At 40.3% G+C, this 22,017-nt stretch overlaps 1 long non-coding RNA gene across 1 annotated transcript; it reads right to left on the reverse strand.

Annotated features, from left to right (window-relative positions):
* Positions 1-3,401: 3,401 nt before the first annotated feature.
* On the reverse strand, positions 3,402-8,259 carry LOC146469287 (uncharacterized). Its single transcript, XR_014867266.1, has 3 exons — positions 6,181-8,259; positions 4,910-5,111; positions 3,402-3,944 (listed from the first exon to the last, which is right to left on the reverse strand). It is a non-coding gene; the product is annotated as an uncharacterized LOC146469287 (long non-coding RNA).
* Positions 8,260-22,017: the final 13,758 nt, after the last annotated feature.

Below are 22,017 nucleotides of genomic sequence, written 5' to 3' on the forward strand. Positions count from 1 at the left end.
TTAAACTGTAGATAACTAAACCCCTATATCAAATTAAAGCTTATAGAGCTGACTATCAAACCATACCAAGAATTTTGAAATTCTAATTGCGAGCGTCCGAATCACCTTTTTAAAGCTACAAGTCAAAGTGAATTTTGTTTTTTGCTAATTTAATTTGCTCAGTTTCCGGACCCAAAGCGCTAAAAAAACGTGTCTGCGTTTTGCCATATTCAATCGCAGTGAAAAGTTATAGAGCATTTTCGAAATAGGATGAAAAAAATGTGGAGTAATCGTACAAAAATCGCTCTCGGAGAAAAAATATTTCGAAAGAAAAAATTCGCAGACACGTTTTTGTTGGTTATATGTTAAACTAGCTACTGTCCAAATTTGAAGGCAAACGAACAAATTCCTTTTGAGTTTTAGGTCTTTGAAGTGGCTCCTCTAAGTGAAAAAATTTATTCGAGAAAACAGCGCTAAAAATTCGGTTTATTCATTTTATTTCAAAATTCTTGGTTTAGTTGGATAGCCAGCTCTATAAGCTTTAATTTGATATAAGGGTTCAGGTATCTACAGTTTAAACCGGACGCGCTACATCGCTTGGACGCGAGACACCTCTAAAGACACCTCTGAAGGTACTGGGTAACCTTAATTCTGATTTGCTGTAGGATTAAACACCCTGTTGCTATGTTGCTTTCGGATGTAATTTCGGATTTAACGACCTTTCAATTTTGTCATCCCGTTGTGGTCTCCAATTTTCAGTTGCCGAAAGATCGCTCATTTTCAGTGATTTTGGAAAACGTCACTTTATGGAGAAAGGCACCTTCAATTTTCACAAGTTAGATGACCCGATGGTTACTGAAACAAATTCAACAATGAAAGAAACTCGATCATTTCTGTTGATTTGGTCTGACGTGTGACTCGTTTTTCTCTTCTTTTTATCCTTTGGAGGAGTGGTTGGGGATTTAGTCGATCGAGTTGAGGCGAATAAAACTGAATTACAAGACTAAGTGTATGGACATAATTTCACTATACTCAAGCGGTGGCAGTTATTTCAAATCATGACAATTAGAAGGCTGGTTATTGGAGGATATCAACCCGCCCGGGGCTAACGTTTCAACTAGTTCATCCTCAATGAAGTGAAGAAAAGAGACTCCTTAAATTTAAAATACGAACGTCATAAACATAACTGTTAACTTACATCTCTTATGGATTAGCTGCCTGGGGACAAGCTGCCGCTTCTCGTCTAAACAAAATTCTTCTGCTGCAAAACGAGCACTTCGTCTGATGTACTTTTCTGATAGTACAGGGTGTTTCAAAAGTTCGTTCCGATTGTTTAATTAGTTGTTTATTTCTTAAACAAATCAATTGTTTGTTAGAACTTTTTCAATAAATTGATTTTTCAATAAATTGAGGTAGATAATTTATTAAAATGGGTGGCAATAGCAATTTTAATTGTCAACTTGATGTCTTTGTTTCGATTTCCGCGCCAAATGTACACACGCGCGTTTTCCCGCCATTTTTTCGCGCCCTTTGTGCATGTTCCTTTCCCGAATTTGTTGTTATTCCCTGATTTTTTTCCTGAACTTTCTGTTTTCTCTGTTACGAAAATGAAGTCAGACATTGTTTACGCTAGAGCTCAAGCAGCCATATTACGATCATCTGGTCATTCAGTCAAAGAAATCGCTAAATTTTTTAACAAGACTGAACGTTGGGTGAACAAGTGGTCGAAAAGAGAGTGCTTCGAAGACAAACAAGACGCGGGCGACCGTCTGTTTTGACGAATTGTGCTCGAAAATCAATCGAGAAAGCGAAGCACAAACGGAACAATTCAACAAGGAAGATTGCCAAGAATCTTCGGCAGAAAAATATCCAAGTTTCGAGCATAACGGTGTGGAGATACATGACTAGGAAAGGATGGAAGGCTTTCAAGCGAAAGAAAATACCTCTGTTGAGCAAAAAGCAAAGAAAAGCCCGTTTGAGATTTGCCAAGAAATACGCGAAGCTGACAGCAGAGGATTGGGACAATTTTTTATTCACAGATGAGTGTCCTAAATATCTTTTCCAGTACCCAAATCCAAAAAACGATACTGTATGGGGCTCGCAGGAATGTGATGTTCCTCCAACTTTCCAAGTGAAGCAAAGTGCAAAGGTGATGGTGTGGGGTGGCATGACGGGTCGTGGGCTCACAAAGTTACACATGCTACCCACTGGCCAAACCGTAACTTCTGAATACTACATCAACCAAATCCTTGAGAAAGAAGTCAAACCGTTAACATCAAGGCATCAGGTTACAGGTGGCCCGATAGAGAGGAAGTTGTTTAGCTCAAAGAAAGAGACGACGTTCGTTGAGGATGGAGCACCGGCTCACACTTCAAAGGCAACTCAGAGATGGTGTCAAAAGAATCTGCCAAACTTTATAGCCAAGGATGGCTGGCCAGCGAACTCTCCTGATCTCAATCCCATTGAGAACATCTGGAGTATCATTGACGAGACAACGTACAAAGATCCAGCCCCCAAAACGATGAAAGAGCTGAAGAGGCGACTACGCTTTGCATGGAAAAATGTGACACTTGACACGCTAAAGGAACTCGCACATTCTATGCCTAGGCGATTACAAAATGTCATTAAAAATAAAGGCGGGCATTCTGGTTACTAATAATTTGAATGATCGAATGAAAAATAAGCAAAAAATAATATACCTAATTTTTAAAGAGGTAGTTTAAATAAATAATGAAAGGTTATAAGAAAACAAATCGGAACAAACTTTTGAAACACCCTGTAGAACTCATGCCATCCCTCTGTTTGTCAGTTCCGGTCTTTTGCCTCTGAATATGCTCTATTTTAAACATATTGCTACTCTAATGCATGATATTTTTCACCATTGTGCTCCTCCAAAAATCTCTAAACTGTTCACTCGTTCTGACCAGATCCATTCTCACTACACTAGATTTTCAGCGTCGGGTAATTTTCATGTCCAACTTTCAAGACTCAACCAACAGCTGCTGTCCTTTTCTAGAATTCCTCCTCAACTATGAGAGTTACGTAAAACACGTTTCAAGCGTAAACTGCATGAATTGCTCTTAAAGGTTCTGGGGACGAGTGGGTGTATGTTGATATAAAAGCTGTTACTCGTATCAATCTTATGTCACTACTTAGTTAGCTTGCATTTAACTTTCTAAATAATCATTAGTCATTTAGGTGTTTCATTTATTCATTTATTTGCCTATATTTAATTTTTTTTTCTCTTTGTTTAATGAATCATTTCTATTTTGTGCTGTTAATTTTCTGTTCCTTTTGAGCGTGTAAACAACTATCAATGCAACCCACCTCGAATAGCCCTTGCTAATTGTGGGTATCTAATATTGTAATAAGTGTTCTCTTATAATAAATTGTTGTTGTTGTTGTTGATATATTTTTTAAAACATTTTTTATTTGTATTTTTTTCCACATTACAAAACGTAAGTAATCGGTGTTACAGTGGAACCTCGATTTAAGGAGGTGCCGAGGGGCCAGAGAAATTGGTTCGTTATATTGAGGTTCTTTTTAATACATTTCAAAAGGCCGGGCTGGAGAATATCCTTCGTTATACAGAGGTTCGTTAAATCGAGGCTCCACTGTAATTTCAATAATCAGATTAAATTATAAGTTGCAAATTTACTTGATCGATACTTGAACAAACTCTCTGGTTAAAATTCTTTATAAAGTTAATACTTACTACACAGGACATGTACAGAGACAAAAGACAACTCACTGAAGGGAATGCGGATACTAAAACGGTGACTGACATCAAGAAACACGTCACATCACCTCTGTGGAATTCTGCGATAAGGCCAGTGCTTGTCACCCAGCGCCGCGCGGGATCCGAAGCCATAGTTTAGCAATCGGCTCCCTTCCCCAATAAAGCTCACAACTGGTGCTTTAAACCACAGATCCAGACAATCAATGTGAGAGCGGCTGTTAGGCAGCTGGGAACAACAAAACAGTGGTCAGTGAGTGTGTAAGGAGAGGGTGGATCCGTATTACAGAAGCCTGAGTCCCGAAGTCTGAGTCTCAGGCTATATCCTGCTGATGAGTCCTAACAAGGACAAAACAGCTGTCCCTGGCTGCCACTCCTCTACTTTCTCAAATTTCTTATTGTCACGTTTTTTGTTTTCGTTTTTCGTGTTGTAACGTTAGCTATTTTGCTCATGCAAATCAGCCTTGCTCTTTTTTAGATTATTTGTTCTACAATTTTTTGCTGATTAGATCATTTGCTACAAGATGCGGTACTTTTATTTTGTCGCGCTGGCCCTTGCAAACACAGTTAATTACACTCTCTTTTTAATAACAACATCTAATTTTGAAGCTGAGGCTAAACGTTGTCGTATTATTGGTGGCAATTTGTGCCTGAAAAATTTTAAGATGTTCTTAATTTATCTTTTATAGTATTTAATAAATCTATGCGGACATGACCAAGACACCTATTATTAGGGTTACACGCAATTTGAACGCGTTCTAGACGGGTTTTGAATTTGAACGCGTTTTCGACACGTTTGGAAGCGTTTTCAACGCATTTCAACCGCGTTTTAAGCGACTTTTAACCGGGCGTTTTTTAAACGCGTTTTAAACCCACTTTTCAACGCGTTCAAAACCCGTTTAATTGAACGCGTTTTTAACGCGTTTTGAAGGCGTTCTGGACGGGCATTTTGAACGCGTTACGCGTTTGAAACGCGTTTTTAACTCGTCTTGAACTCATTTTGGACGCGTTTTGAAGGCGTTTTAAACCCGTTTTGAACGCGTTTGAAACACGTTTTGGACGGGTTTTGAAAGCGTTTTGAAGACGTTTTAAACGCGTTTTAAACGTATGTATGTATGTATGACTTTATATAACAACGGAGAATCATAAGTTGAGCTAAAAGTTAAAACTAAAACCTCATTACAACTGATCTACCTGATAGCCGTGTCGGAATCCGATATGTCAGGTACCTTCTTGAGAAGTCGTTTAAAGTGCCCAATAGTCTTGGGCAATTTATTCCACAGACGAGCCCCGCTATAGCAAAAACTTCGTTTCAGGTCTTGGTATTTGGTTTGGGGAAAGAGAGTTTCCCTTCAAGGCTTCTCAAGTTATAATCAGCAGCGTAGCGTCGAGTGAACTGAAAGACATTGAAGATATTACGGGGCAAGTTCATTCATCAATTTGTAAATAATTACTGCTTTCTATTTTATACAGGGAAGGGACAGCTCGTCCCTCTCTAGCTTCGACAGAAGGAGGTTGGAGCTCGTATAAACGGGAGAATTAGTAACAACTCTGGCTGCACGATTTTACTTTTTGTAGCTTTTTACTAAAAGAGCCACTCCGACGGTCCCAAACCGGACTGCGGTAATCAGAATTAAAGCGTTATTGACTCTTATAACTCGTTATAAGCTCTGTTTGTCGCTTTTTTTTTAATATTAGCGTAGCCCTCTGGAAGTCCTTTGCTCTTTGGCTTAAGACCATGCATATTGATATTGATTTTCTTAATGGCTACGATATTACATTTGGCGTAACCGACACAACTCAGGTCTGATTGTTGGCTGCTTTTGAATCACGTCATATTAGTTGGAAAACAAATAATCTACTATGACCGCCTTAAAAATTCTCTACCTTTATTATCGCATGTCATAATTAAATTAAAGTATATCGAATCAATTGAATCTTAAAGAACAACTCACTAAAAACCCACGATGGAAAGTGGAATTCATTTCTCAAACTTTTGTGAAACTTTTTAATGAAATCTGTTTTTATTTGTATCGCTGGAAATTAACGCAATGTAATTTTTCGGGTGTCTTGAAGTGCAGTATATAATCAATGTAAAGATAGAGAAAAATGTGTAATGTATGTAAGTGTATTGTTTATTAGTTATTTCTGCTGGTGGCTTTTATACGAATAGACGTTATACATATAAGAATAGCATGTAAATATGTTCCCTTTCAAATGCAATAATAATAACTAGTAGTAATCGAAGATTATAGTGCGTCGACTTAGGCCCTTAGGCACGCTACTGGGTTGCATTAATCATGTTAAGATTACAGGAACCTGTAAGTATAGTTGCAAAACATTAGCTTGTTGTCTCGGAACAATTGTCAACAGCCGTTAGAAACGTTTTATGCTACCAGTCCCAGGTGTTTATAGGGCATCCTACCAAGGATGTGGCGAATATTTCAGAAAGAAAAGGATCTTACCTTGTCTTGTACTTTTCGTAGCGACCACGAGGAACGGGATGAAACACACGCGGGACGTTAAGATGCTATTGTGACGTTTTTATAATGAACAGTGAAAGAAAAGTTCCTCGGAGATGCATGACATGACCACACTGAAGAAACGTCTGTGTTTTTTTAAACCATTTTTGCACTTTTTGATATTTATTTTTATATCAATCATATCCGATATACAACCTTATCTCGATTTCTCGCGCTTAGTAACATGCATGTGCACAGAGGTAGATTCTTAGTACAAAAAGCGGTTTTCACCACACTGAGCAAGGGTTATATATCCGAAACGCGCGCGCGCGCGCGTGTGTGTATGTGTGTTTTTTCCAAAACATTATTAATATCTATTTTTATATCAATCCCATCCGATATACAACCTCTTTTCTCGATTACTCGCGCTTAGGGCCATTTACAGCGGTAGGCTGCTGCCGCTGAACATTTAAAGCGGTAGGCACAGGGTACGAAACGCGCTGGGCATGATGGACTGTCATGTTCATTATGCTATTGTGACGGTGCGATTTTGCACCGACATATTTTCTCGATTTTTTGCGCTAAGGAACACGCGCGCTGGGCATAATGGACAGTATTGGGACGACTCGATTAGGAAGCGTCTCCTTCGTCGACGCAATAATCATCATCATCGTCATCATCATCATCATGGATCATGAATGTACTTGGTGGATTAAGTCGATTAAAAGTTTGCTGGAAGAGAGAAGCAAGATGGTCCTGATACAGATGCAGAAGGTGAACATTGCAAGACGTTTTAAGATCCTTGGACACTGATATGGACTAGATGGTAGGACGAAATAAAAAGGTTTGCTCTATGAGCTTGTATAAGTGATTTTCATATGATAAGGATAGAGACATACAAATTTAAAAGATTTGAGTTTCGATTCATCTATGTAGATATAGCCTTGTAAGTCTAGCTGTAGGTTTGTTGATAGGAATGTTAATAAGTCTTGTTACAAGCTAGGTTTGTTTTTGTAAGGTTTAAGAATACAACGCGAGTATAGGATTTTAGGATTTTAGGATTTTATAGACATTTCCCTACTAGCTGTCAATAGCATATAGTTACTTAAGTTTAGGAATAGTTTTAATTAGTATTCCATTCAGTATTGATTATCGCCATAAGGGTTAGTGATTTTGCAGTGGTTGGTTAGGTTTATAGACGCCCAATCTTTGTACTAATATTAGGAGGCATTTTTGCGTTTTAGACTGCCGTTTTATAATAATAATAATAATAATAATAATAATAATAATAATAATAATAATAATAATAATAATAATAATAATTTGACAATAAAAATCTGCGATAAAAGCAAACATTATGGAACCCATAATGTTATTTATGTCGCGACATGATACCCGCGTGATAACCCGTTGAGGTCATCGGTGCTAGGTACCAAGATTGCGTAAAGTCTAACCAATGACGTGTTAGGGCGGTTCTGACTAGGTTTATAGTCAAGATTCCTTGTTAAAAGCGTCCTTCCTTCCCTTGCCATCAGTGCGTTCATATCAAGAAACAAGTTTTTCCTCACAAACCTATTCAGGCAAGTTATCACTTTGGATATTCTTGTTTTTTATCGTAGCATTTCCCCCGTTTTTGGGCATTGGTGTTTATTCTCGAGTAGTTTTCTTTTTGATTTGTATGGTGGCTTTTGTATCTTGGCGAGATGGCGCCAACTCGTGTTTTCATCCTCGGGCATTTTTTTTTTATCCACCGCCTGCGGTCGTTTGTTATTGCAAAGTATAGTCTTGCTTCCTTACTGATTTTCACTTGGTTGATGATCTCGTCATGAGATATGGCGAGGGACCGGAGGGAGAACAATAGCTAAGACTTTTCAATACGTCCTTGGGGTTGTTGGGTTTTTTGCCCTGATATCGTAATTTTACATCTTGGGACTAACGACTTGGCTTTCCTTTCCGCCGTTGAGACTAGTTCCGCGATCGAAGACCTTACTCGGTTGATGTTTGAGTCTTACGGTGTCCAATTTTATGTGTCTGTCAGACGATTTATCTCTAGTTATTATTTTAACTCAATATTTACAAGTAGTGCTCGAACCCATTACCAATGTCTTGTTTTTCTTGCTTGCGATGGTATTCATTTAAGAGTCATTGTCTGAGAAAACCAGGCAGAGGTGAAAGATGGGGGTCGGCCGATTTCCTTCAAACTTTCACCATTTAATGTCTGTCCGAAATGATAATGAATGATGCTATTTAGCAATTCTCTTGCTGTTGCGTTTCGTAGTTTGACCACCCCCCGTGGTTTTGACCCTTACTGACCCTGATGTCACGCAAAATATATGCAGAATTTGAAGCTCAATAAAATATATTTCGCGTCATTTCTGGGGACTCATATCGATTGCTTGTATTGTTTATCGTCTAAAAAACGTCCTGCCATACGGAGCTTGAGCCCGCAGTACGAGCGGCAGTCAAAACTGGTTAGCTTCATATATGGTAATTATTATGTCCTCACTTTTTATTCTAATAAGTATGTACCCACTTTTTATTTTGATAAGTATGTACCCAAATTCTTTTTGAAATCATTATGTCCCCAATGTTACTCTGTTACCCTGTTACCCTGTTACCCTGTTACCTTGTTACTTTGTTACCTTGTTACCTTGTTACCTTGTTACTCTGTTACGTTGTTACCTTGTTACCTTGTTACTCTGTTACGTTGTTACCTTGTTACCTTGTTACCTTGTTACTGTATTACCTTGTTACCTTGTTACCCTGTTACCTTGTTACCTTGTTACCTTGTTACTTTGTTACCTTGTTACTCTGTTACCTTGTTACCTTGTCACCCTGTTACCTTGTTACTCTGTTACCTTGTTACCTTGTAACCTTGTTACCTTGTTACTTTGTTACCTTGTTACTCTGTTACCTTGTTACTTTGTTACCTTGTTACTTTGTTGCTTTGTTACCCTGTTACCTTGTTACCTTGTTACCTTGTTACCTTGTTACCTTGTTACTCTATTACCTTGTTACTTTGTTACCCTGTTACCCTGTTACCTTGTTACCTTGTTACCTTGTTACTTTGTTGCTTTGTTACCCTGTTACCTTGTTACCTTGTTACCTTGTTACCTTGTTACCTTGTTACTCTGTTACCTTGTTACCTTGTTACCCTGTTACCTTGTTACTTTGTTACCTTGTAACCTTGTTACCTTGTTACTCTGTTACCTAGTTACCTTGTTACATTGTTACCCTGTTACCTTGTTACTCTGTTACGTTGTTACCTTGTTACCTTGTTACCTTGTTACTCTGTTACCTTGTTACCTTGTTACTCTGTTACCTTGTTACCTTGTTACCTTGTTACTTTGTTACCTTGTTACTCTGTTACCTTGTTACTCTGTTACCTTGTTACCTTGTTACCTTGTTACTCTGTTACTTTGTTACCTTGTTACCTTGTTACCTTGTTACTCTGTTACCTTGTTACCTTGTTACTTTGTTACCTTGTTACTCTGTTACTTTGTTACCTTGTTACGTTGTTACCTTGTTACCTTGTTACCTTGTTACTCTGTTATCTTGTTACTTTGTTACCTTGTTACTCTGTTACTTTGTTACCTTGTTACTCTGTTACCTTGTTACCTTGTTACCCTGTTACCTTGTTACTCTGTTTACTTGTTACCTTGTTACCTTGTTACTCTATTACCTTGTTACTTTGTTACCTTGTTACTCTGTTACCATGTTACCTTGTTACCTTGTTACCTTGTTACCTTGTTACCTTTTTACCTTGTTACCTTGTTACCTTGTTACTCTGTTACCTTGTTACCTTGTTACTCTGTTACTTTGTTACCTTGTTACCTTGTTACTCTGTTACCTTGTTACCTTATTACCTTGTTACCTTGTTACCTTGTTACCTTGTTACCATGTTACCTTGTTACTCTGTTATTTTGTTACCTTGTTACCCTGTTACCTTGTTACCTTGTTACCTTGTTACCTTGTTACCTTGTTACCTTGTTACCTTGTTACTCTGTTACCCTGTTACCTTGTTACCTTGTTACCTTGTTACCCTGTTACCTTGTTACTTTGATACCTTGTTACCTTGTTACTCTGTTACCTGGTACCTTGTTACCTTGTTACTCTGTTACTTTGTTACCTTGTTACCTTGTTACTCTGTTACCTTGTTACCTTGTTACCTTGTTACCCTGTTACCTTGTTACTCTGTTACCTTGTTACCTTGTTACCTTGTTACTCTGTTACATAAATTGTTACTCTGTTACCTTGTTACCTTGTTACTCTGTTACCTTGTTACTCTGTTACTTTGTTACCTTGTTACCTTGTTACTCTGTTACCTTGTTACCTTGTTACCTTGTTACCTTACCAAGACACCTTTGGGGAGTAATGTGCAAGAATATGATCTATAGAGTGTGTTCATGACGGTCATGAATCAGTAGAATGATTTTCCTTTAGGAAAATACTCAGTTAACAAATTTATGACAAACATAGTTTGTCTCTTCATAATAATTGCTGTAATTCCGTTTTAAACTAGAAACGTAAGATTTGGAGTACCACAGAGAACCATTGTTTTTTGCTGTTTCGTTGTTGTTTAAACTGTACACAAAAGCAAGCTCGCCAGGTGTTCACAATATGTGTACACGCGAATGACACTTATATTTGCTTATGTGTAAGTTACTCAGTTGTAGCTCACTTGAAGATAAATATACATCAGAGAAACCCCCTTAATTTTTTTTTCTGAGAAAACACTTCCCGGTAAAAGGAAAGTGACGGCTTTATTGTCGGAGAACCGGGGCGGATTTGTTATAAGAACTGAGCCTTGTTTTTTTTGTATTTTTTTTTTTTTGGATAAAATCAAATTCTATTCGTTGGCTTAGGGTGGTGGTGTATTGGGAAAAACGGGGTTGACATTTATGGTTGTCTACTCATAAAGCTGAAAGTCTTGCCTTCTGCGAAAATCCACGCTTTCACTCAACTTAAAAGCCCGCAAAATGTAATTCATTTCACTTGCTGTATTTTGGAAAAATTGTCGCGGAAAATGCCAGCATTTTCAAGCATCCTAGCCGTTTTTAATTTTACAGTCAACCCAGGTCACGCGTGAACGATATTTTTGAAATTTGAACGGAGTTTTGAAATTTACATGTCAGTTTTCAAAATTGCCAACGATATTTCAGAGTTCCCGTATAAATTTCCCTAGCTTATTGACAGTATAAAGCTATGAATTTTTCTTTACATTGCAAAACTGAATATTTCAAGAATAACAATTGTTTCCCAAGTATTTTAAATCTTTTTTTCAGTTAATGCGTCTTTTTCGGAACGATTTGCAGAGAGATGTCCAACATTTCATTCACACGTCGGACATTACAAAGAGTAATTCAAATGTTCATTTCATTCTTGGAATTACTGTTTACGCGTGCCCTGGATTGACTGTAAATGGTCTAGCTACGCCCCAGAATCTATACCGTAATTTTTTCGGATTTTTAAATGTTAAATTATTGCAAAGTTCTCCTTATAAAAGAGATGGAAAATGATAACATATTTGGGTGGGGGGGGGGGGGGGGGGGTTGCCGCTTTATCTTCACTTGCTAGTTTTGTAGTGTTATGATTGCCGGGACTTTGCAATTTTCATCAGTCTAAAGAGCAAGTTACTGTAAGAGCACTATTGAGCCTGAAGAAAAGAAACTTGGAGATAAACTAACAACCGAGTTAGGAACCGAGTTAGGAACCGAGTTGGGAACCGAGTTGGGAACCGAGTTAGGAACCGAGTTGGGAACCGAGTTGGGAACCGAGTTAGGAACCGAGTTGGGAACCGAGAAAGGAGTTGGCAAGCGAGTTTAACAGACTTTGGGCGATATGTTTATTGATTTGAGACAAGTTTTTGGCTTTTTTTTGTTGTTGTTGTTGTTGATTTTCAAAGTAAATCGTCTTTGTATTAGCCTATCATCAGTTCCGACCAGCACTTTACCTCTAAACTAGGGGTTTCGCCTGGTTAGAAATAGAATGCCCTATTTGAAGTTGAATCAGTCAGGTTATAGTCGGGGTGACCACTCATTGTTCAACAACTTTCTTGTAATAACTTTGTTTTAATCGATCTAACAATGGATCAATGAAGCAGTTTACAACTAAAGTTAAACCATGTTTTTCTAAGACTAAAGTTCAAATGTGAACGAGAGGGGCACGAGAAAGAGCAGAAAAGATATTGCGAGTCCCGAAAAGAAGAAGACCGCCACGCAGCCTATGTGTAGCCTCTGTTGGCGTTTTCATCCACTCCCGCTTCTCTCTCCTCTCATTTGCTCCTTTTCGAACACCATTAGGTTTCGCGCGCCCCACGCTTTCGCGGAAAGAAAGGTTTGCTGAATTCAAAGGAAACAAGCAAGTCATTAAGCGATTTAACGCTATTATGTACTTGAAATCTGGATCGTGGCAAATCTCGGACATCGAAATTAATTTTAAGTCATGCAATGATCTCAACCGCAGGTTTTCACAGGCTGATGATGTCAGGAAAGATCGAGTGGTCAAATACATAGTTGTTTATCGCCACTTTTAAAAGAGCCGCTGATCAAAAGAAGTATTGCCAAAACGAGCAATTCGAACGCGATTTGGATGATTTTTGGCGAGATATTGTAGAGCGAAGGTCTTTGATTTTAGCCGTGAATAATTTATTGTATTTATTATATAAACACCAATGAAATACCAGGTGAGCTGTTTCGCGCTTTCGTTGCGAAGCGTTACTTGATGTGAAGGCTACTGGGCGTCATTGAAATGTGGAGCGTTTTATTCTTGCACTAGTTGCATCTATTTAACAGCAATAGTCAAACTGAAAGGAAAAGAACAATATTGTTTGAAAAACTAAACTTGTCATAAAGAACTAACAAACGATCGCTGGAAATGTATGACTTACAATTCTGTAGGCTTAACCACACTCTTGACACATCATGGCTTTAGGCAGACGCGCTTGACTAAGCGGCGCGCTAGTGTTTAAGTAGTTGAGCCTTATTTGCATAACATAGGTTTGAGAACTTTGGTGCGTTTGCTTTCGCGCCAAAAACTAATGAGCAAGTCTTACACTAAGTGCGAATCACTCCGCCCGAGTGTGGAAATTGAGAACTTAGTTCTAATTGAGCAACGATTTGTCATCAAGTGTTCATTGTTCTTGAATTGCTCTTAAACTAAAGTAGTCCTGCATTGAGCTCTTCCTTGGTCGCAATTAAACACAGTTTGTGGATCGGTCTGTCGTACTCTCCGTCTCTTGTCTTGATTCTCACTTTTCGGACAAGGCCGTCGTTTCCCGGAAAGGTACCTATAATAAGCGCCATTTTCCACTCACATCTTTTGTGTTTGGGGTCCAGTTCCAATACGAGATCTCCGGTCTGGATGTTATCACGTACGCGAAACCACTTATTTCTTGGTAATAAGTTTGGGGCAAAATACTTCATCCAACTTCTCCAGAAATCTGCAAGCCTATTTTGCGTGCTTCTGAGTAATTGTCGTGGATTGGTTCTTTCCTCGGCTTCTGGTTGCGGTGGTGGATTGTGAGGGCCGATAAGAAGGTCGTTCGGAGTGATTGGCGGGGCTTCCCAGATTTCGTCGGAACTGGGGTACAGCGGTCGGCTGTTGACCATGTATGTAATTTCTGACAGGAACGTTCGCCATTGCTCCTCGGTGTATGCGTCGTTCTTGCAAGTGGAGTTAAGTGCTTGTCTGACCGACTTAATTAGGGTCTCAACAACTCCGTTCTGGTGACTCGCATGTGGTGTATTCCACTCCCAACTGAACTCGCAGGCAAAGTCATCAGAGAGGACACTCTTCACCTTGGGAAAATCCCAGTTCTGCACGATTTCCTGTAGATATCCTTGGGCACCCACGAAGTTCGTTCCATGGTCTGACCAACAAACATTGGGATATCCACGTAGGCAGGCAAATCTCCGAAAGGCCATTAAGAACGCGTCTGAGGTTTTATCGGTGACCATCTCTAGATGTACCGCACGTGTTGTCATACAAGCGAAGATGATTACCTGTGCCTCTTTGAGAGTTTTGCGACCGAGCTTAATCTGTACTGGCCCGAACATGTCCATAGCAGTGTTTGAAAATGCCGGGAAGCCTGCTGCTACTCTTAGACTTGGGATCTGTCCCGTGAGCTGGTTCAGGGGTCTTTTCCGTAGCTTTCTGCACGTGACACACTTTGAGGTGACGGTCTTAGCCATTCTGCGGAGTCCAATGATCCAAAATATTTTCCTGGCCTCGTGGATTAGGCTCTTATAGCCACAATGTCCACGCCGTTCGTGGAGGTCACGCAGAAGCAAGTTTACAAAAGGGTGATCTCGTGGTAAGATAATAGGCCTTCTCAGCTCTTCCGGGAGATATCTAACATCTTCGAGTCGTCCATGCGCACGAAAAAGGCCATCTTCACCCTTCTTTACCATCAGTTTCTTGTCCACACTTTCTTCGTGGACGTGAAATTGACTCCACTTTAGAAGATGGGTCTCAGCAGCCTTCAGTTCCTGGACTGAAATGGGCCCTGACTTCGGGTTCAGTTTCCGCGCGTTATGAATAAAACGTCGGACGTACGCGAGGGTTTTCCGTATCTTGGAGTACGTTGAACACGTTTTCAGCAAATGCAAAAGAATAGGATTTTCTTCACATCCAGGTTGGTAATGTTCAGGATAAACGTCTGCAGAGGCAGTGTGATGTTTGCCAGCTTTCTTCTCTTTCCGAAACGTTTTCTTCTCTTTTGAAGCTGTAGGGTCGTCCTCATGGGTAGTATCTTTGGTTGTGGTCTTGAAAGCTGGGCCACTCTGCTTCCGGCAACTCCAGGAAGGATGGTCCTTCAGACCACTTCATAAGATAATTAAGATCAAGTCCCCTCGTTAGGGCATCGGCAGGGTTGTTGTTTGACTTGATGTAGCGAATTTGTTCTGTCCCAGTTGTCTCTTGAATTTCAGCCACTCTGGCAGACACGAAGGGCCTGAATTCCCGTGGAGGCGTTCTGATCCAGGACAAAACGGTTGTTGAATCGACCCAGAAGAATCTTTCCCAGCCCGCGGCGTTTGCGAAGTCAAATGCCTTTACGCATGTATCGTACATCCGTGCAAGTGCCAAACAGCCTAACAGTTCTAATCTCGGGATGCTTTTCTTCTTGAGAGGTGCGACGAAAGCCTTTGTCATGACTGGAACACAGTAGTAGTTTCCACTTGCAAGTTTCCACCGGAGGAAGATGACTGCACCATAACCCAGTTCACCACCATCGGAGAATCCATGTATTTGGGGCACGCCCACTGCGCTGCTTGGTTTAAGCTTGCGGTCAAATTGAAATGACAAGAGATGATTTAAGGACTGGATATTCTCTAACCATGTTTGCTGAATACGCTCTGGAAGGATCTCATCCCAGCTGAAACCTGAACCCCACAATTCTTGCAAGTCGATTCTGAACTTGATGGTAACAGGTGAGACAAGTCCGAGAGGATCCCAGAGTTGAGCGAGAAATTTCAGGCAGCTTCTCTTGGACAAACCCTCTAATTGGCCAACTATGTTTTCTTTCTTGAAGGAAAACTTGTCTTCTTCTTTATCCCATTTGTGGCCAAGCAGGTCTGTAAATCGTTCACAGTTAGACTGGTCAATCTCCGAGCAGTTGGAATGCCACGCCTTAATTTGAAACTGGCCTTTTCCAAGGATGGAATCAATTTCTTTCGTTATTTTCTTAGCTTCTGTCGAGTTGTTTCTTGAGCCCGCGATATCGTCCACGTACGCGTGATCTTGTAATTCCTGGGCTGCCTCTGAAAATTCAACTTGTGAGACTTTAGCTAAATAGTTAATGGCGTTCGTGGCAATGTCTGGTGCTGGCTTGTCCCCAAAATTTAATCTGAGCCACTGAAAGACTGAGGGCGTTTCACTTCTGTCGCTTCTCCACAAGAACCTATGAAAGACTTGGTCATCAGGGTCCACTAAGACTTGATTAAACATTTTTCGGATATCACCCAAGTAAGCCACTTCATTCCAACGCCAGGGCATAAGAACATTGGGAAGACTATTAATGTAATTAGGTCCTTTCTCGAGGTGATCGTTCAGAGAGAGACCATCGTGGCCCTTTGATGACGAATCAAATACCAGGCGGACTTTAGTGGTTCTCTCTGGTGTGAAGACTGCTTGTAAAGGCATATACCATTCGGGTTGAGTGTGATCAACTTCTTCCAAAGGAACTTTAATTACGAAGCCTTGTTCCAACAACTTCTGGACCTCATCATCTACGATGTTGAAACATTCTTTTCTCTGAAACGATCTCTCAGCAGACTGCATTCTTTTGAGTGCAATTTCATAATTACTGCGCTTAGGGGGTCCATTCTCATTCCAAGGCATTCTAACTTGGATTCTTCCGTTTACCAGTGTAGTTGAATCAGTCAGCGACTTAACGAACTTGTTTTCACGTAGCACGTTTTCTCTACATGTACACAGTTCTGTAGGCTTAACTCCCAGGGTGTCCTGATGAAGCAGTTTCTTAATGTCGTCTTCAATGCTCACTGTTCCGACTTCCACGGACTGTATTCTGGAACTGTTCAACTGTCCCAAAACGTACCAACCAAAGCAGTTACGTTTGGCAATCGGCTCTCCTGCCTCCCCAGCCAAGGTATGTATGTCGACGAACGCATCGGCGAAATCTGTACCAATTAGAAGATCTATTGTTCCACCACATAGATGCAGCTTGTCCACCACTGATTTGAGATGAGGGAAGTGTTCAATAGCTTCCTTGGAGATCGTCTTCGCGGCACTACAAGGTTTCTTAATAGTGAATACCTCAAACGTTTTCCTGATATTCTCTTCTGAAGTAGAGGCAACTGTAATCTCGATAATTTCTGATGCTTCAGACTTCTTCTCTCCACCTGCGAGATTCATCGTAAGATGGGTAGCTGTCCCAGTTATTCCCAGTCGTTGAGCTGCATTCTTAGATAGCAGACTTGTATTTGAACCAGAATCTAACATGGCAAGCATTTCGATAAGGGTTCCACCTGAGCCCATAACCTTAACCTTTTGAACGGGACACAAACCAGTGATGAACTTGAAATCTTTTTTGTGGTCAGCGGTACAGCTCGTGTTGCCTTCTACAGGAACATCTTGCATACGGAAAGGTGTTACGTTCGGGTTTAAATTCGAAGTAATTGTTTCGTTATGAAGAGAACGATGGTGGTTTCGTCTGCATTTATCACATGTCGTACCGTCTGGCTTCTTACAGTCGTTCGTGTGATGTTGTCTGAGACATTTTCGGCATCTCTTGCCTTGTTTGACTACGTCCCATCTTTGACTTACAGTTGAACTTTGATACAATGGGCAGGCAGCTAACAGGAGCTTCGACGTACACCCAAGTGGACACACTTCGTCATCCGAGATTCCTGTATTGTTAGCAGCGTGGCTGTCTGTCCTTCTAGATGTTGTTCCTCTGTGGGTACGTTCTTGATCCTCAGCGTTGTCTGGTTCTCGTTTGCCTCTGGAGCACAGGGTAGCTTCTTGATGTAACCAGGTTATGAGGTTTGACACGTTTTCTTCCTTCCCCGCTCTTTGCATCTCTCTTCCGAAATTTGTGTTGTCTCTTGGATCAAGCTTGGATAACAATTGTGACATGAAGAACGGAGCCTCTGATGCTTCTGACACGGAGCAACCGTTGTTTTCCATATCATTTACATATACGGAAATCGTTGTTGCGTAACGCGCAAGTGACTTAGTGTCTCTTTTAACTTGTTTGGGATTGTTAATTTCGGCTAACAGTTCGTCCATAAGTTTTCGCTCATTTGCGAATTCATTTTCAAGAATTTCCCAGGCTTGGTTGATGTCCTTACAGGTCTTGACTTGATCTGTCCAGAAGAAACCTTTGGGCATCGCTTTGCGGAACCTTTGAAGTTGCTCATCTTTGTCTTGTGCATATTTTGACAAACAGTGTCTAAACTCCCTTTTCCAGGTTTGATACGTTCTTCGGCTTCCGTCCCAGTTCGGAACTGTCAATCGCTCTAGGCTGCTGGGTTTCGATCCTAAAACTGTAGCCATTTTCTCAACTGCAGAGGTCATCGTTTTCAAGGTTTCTGTGTGGTCCGAAACTTTCGGAAGACTATTTTCGCTTTGATATGCGGCGTGTTTTAACGCTATTTGGAGGAAATCTGCCTTCACTTTTTCTCCGACTTTTTGGTTTGTTAACACCAATTCGTCTTCTGGTGAAGCGCCTTCTTCAATTAATTTGTCTGAAATAGTCTCTTGCTGCTTCTTGACAAATCTGTACTTTGATTCCACTAAATTAAACACTGTTTCAAGTCTTTCAAGTCCTGGTTTTACCGAGAAGACTGTTTCGAATTCTTCCATTAATTCGTTAAGAATTCCAACGGCAGTGTTCATTTTCCCCGTGAGGGTTTTGGCATCAACTTTTGGTGGCATTGCGAAGTGAATTTGAATAATTAAGTTGCTGCGCTTTTACCGAAGGTGTAAATTGAAATATTTTCTAGAACGGTCAGTCGCTCGCTTTCTGGCAGTCGGTTGTTCTGGAAAACGGTATGATTCTTTCGAGGGATTAACTGAATCCAAGATCGGTCGGTCGCTTGCTTTGCTGTCGGTTGCTCTTGGAGAAAGGTCCCGGAAAAATTTCCGCACAGCCCCATACATTAATTATGCATGCTGATGTATTAATTATGTATGCGCTTCATTGTTTTTAAAGACAATAAGCTATTCCCATGTGTTTTGCATATATACATTGCAATTAATACTTACTGGGTCAATAAAAGAGGATTTCGTCGTGTCATGACTTTTTCTCCACTTCTCTCTCCATTTTCCCAATCCCATTTTCTTTATTTCTTTACCCCAGCCCCCTAACGCTTTTCTTTTTCTATTTTTTTTTTTCGGTCTACCTACCATACCGTGCCTTGAACTGAAGCCGTACTGTAAGCGTTGGATTCACTGTCCATTTGCTTTACCACTAGACTACGAGGAATTTGTTGGAAATTACCCCTCAATAAATATATTTTGTGTTTTGAAAGCCATTTAAAATCTACATAATAATACAAAGGCAAATTTTTCCTGTGCGTTGCACTTGCCTTGCAATTCTCACGGAAAAATGCGTCACTTTCGCCCCTTGATTGGCCGGTCTCGATTTGGGTCTTTCTCCTAGTCATAGCCCCATGCACCCATGTTATAGTGAGCTGTAGAGCGTCAACGAGGCTTCACCGACGTCACTTTTTTTAGTTATTGCTTATGCTCCGAATCGTCGTCTTATTATTTTTGTGCCCTTTGCTATTTCGTCCATCGCTTCCCCACGTCAATGCCATGCTACTGCGTCTGTAATTTGACTGACCTTCGCCCATCGTTCCAAGCCTTTAATCGCCTTTCAAAGTCGCCTAACATCCTTGTGGATTACGAATGGTGAACAGAATAGTACAAGGAACACAATCTAAACGCGTCGTCCGTGGAATGTCCGCCAGTTGGGTGCAAGAAAGCCCTAAAGACGAGCAATATTGGCGTATATTGTAAGATGCCAACCTTTACGAAGTTCACCAGTACTGACAAAGCATTGTGGCGCTCTACGCGCTCTTCGAGATTCGCCGGAGGAATACGAAATATCAGATACCGTAACACATGAAGCCCGCACGTCTATGCAAGCGAGAACCTCTGGCTTTATTTTAGGAACGACAACAGCAAAAATAGAACGTAAAACAAAAAGAAAGGTAAAGAAATACTTTATTTTTGATAGTTTACGGCAGTCGCAATTAAAAACCACTGGTTAATCTGCCGTTCTTTTTACGGCCCATGCGAAAACATGTCACTCAATTCTAAACATTTTGAAAACGTGGACATTTTAAAATGCGTAAAAATTGCTAAAATTGTCAAATTTTGTTTAGATTTTACGTATTTTTTCCTAAAATTTAAAGATTTTGGCAAAGCCCACATAGACTTAAAAAGAAAATACAAAAACTAAGAGGAACAAAGCGAAGTAATCCCAACGGCGCACTATTGTTATCCCTATTGTTTCCTTTGAACAAAGACTGTACGCATAATAAATGTATGGGGCTGTGCGGAAATCTTGCCAAGGTCCCTTTGTTTACGAAGTTGTCCTTCCGGATCTTGAAGTCGATTGTGTAACCTTCGATTCTTAGAATTTTTGACTGTTTCGCGCTTTCGTTGCGAAGCGTTACTTGATGTGAAGGCTACTGGGCGTCATTGAAATGTGGAGCGTTTTATTCTTGCACTAGTTGCATCTATTTAACAGCAATAGTCAAACTGAAAGGAAAAGAACAATATTGTTTGAAAAACTAAACTTGTCATAAAGAACTAACAAACGATCGCTGGAAATGTATGACTTACAATTCTGTAGGCTTAACCACACTCTTGACACATCATGGCTTTAGGCAGACGCGCTTGACTAAGCGGCGCGCTAGTGTTTAAGTAGTTGAGCCTTATTTGCATAACATAGGTTTGAGAACTTTGGTGCGTTTGCTTTCGCGCCAAAAACTAATGAGCAAGTCTTACACTAAGTGCGAATCATGAGCTTTCGCGCGAAAACATGATATCTTCACACGTGAAATTAACATGTTATCTTCACACGTGAAAAGATCACCACTGCTATGGTTCATGATAAATCGCGCCTTTTGCAATGAGTTGGTATTTCATTGGTGTTAATATAATAAACAGAACATTACATGGCCGCTTGGAGATACGAAATTTCTCTTCTCGTGTTGAAAATTATTTCCCTCATTCGCTGCGCTCACTCGTGAAATATTTTTCAACACTCGAAGAGAAATTTCGTATCTCCGCGTGGTCATGTAATATCCTCTATTTATCGTGTTCTGGACCCCAAGAAAACGCAACAGCTGCAAACTCTTGAGAGAGATCCTGTGGTGTGCCTTTAAAAGCGTGACTTCGATAGATTGAAAATCGCAGTGAACAAATATGAAGGCGAGATACGAGCCCGAGGCGTTCCTGGAAAGTTGGTTATGCTGTTTTCAGCCTTCGGCCATACTGTCCTGTCGGGGTTAAATTACTCGAATCCGTTTTTATCTCCATAACGTACGCTGTTAATCGGTTTCGATCTACCTGAAAATTACTATGTTTCTGAACCACAATGATGACTTTCAGGAATGAACCTGGCAAAATCAAACAATCGCATGGAAGTGTGGCCAGCTGAGGTGAAAGACGGCGACTTAAGAAATTTACCATATAAAATAGGAGGTTTAGTGAGCTACAGGAGAGCTAAAATCACAGTCTAAAAATGTACGGTGTTTATGTTCTGGCGTAGATATAATATTCATACAGTGGGATTATGGACACTTTCTACTGATGGATTCCGACCTGGCAACTGTAACAGGAACGCAAGAAGTTTTCTCTCCCCACATGAAAGATAAAGCCAATCGGTACATATATATCTAATCGATATATGGATTCCTAACTCGGTTCCCAACTCGGTTCCTAACTCGGTTCCCAACTCGGTTCCCAACAAGGTTCCTTACTCGGTTCCTAACTCGGTTCCCAACTCTCTTCCTAACTCGGTTCCTTACTCGGTTCCTAACTCGGTTCCTCACTCGAAAGATAGGTATCCTCAGAAACTTGTTACAGAGGAATATGGCTTATAGAGCTAGAGGGGTGAAGATTTTTAAACTCGAGGTTTAGTTAGCTTTATGAACAAAACTTAAATCACCTAAATTTCGCACCACAAAAAACTGGTATTTGTGTGCGCGTGGAATGCCAAGTTTTCCTACAAAAACCGACTGATTGGTTTTGGCCAGTTTTCAAATGACATGTATTGAAGTATTGCTTTTGTGTTTTGGGAACAAGGGAAAAGTGGGAGGCTTAATAAAGAGAGGGTCTCTAAAAGAAATTGACCAGGGAGAA

Source organism: Pavona decussata, unplaced genomic scaffold (genome assembly GCF_977016875.1).
Source record: "Pavona decussata unplaced genomic scaffold, jaPavDecu1.1 SCAFFOLD_125, whole genome shotgun sequence".
In the NCBI taxonomy this organism is placed as follows: Eukaryota; Metazoa; Cnidaria; class Anthozoa; order Scleractinia; family Agariciidae; genus Pavona; species Pavona decussata.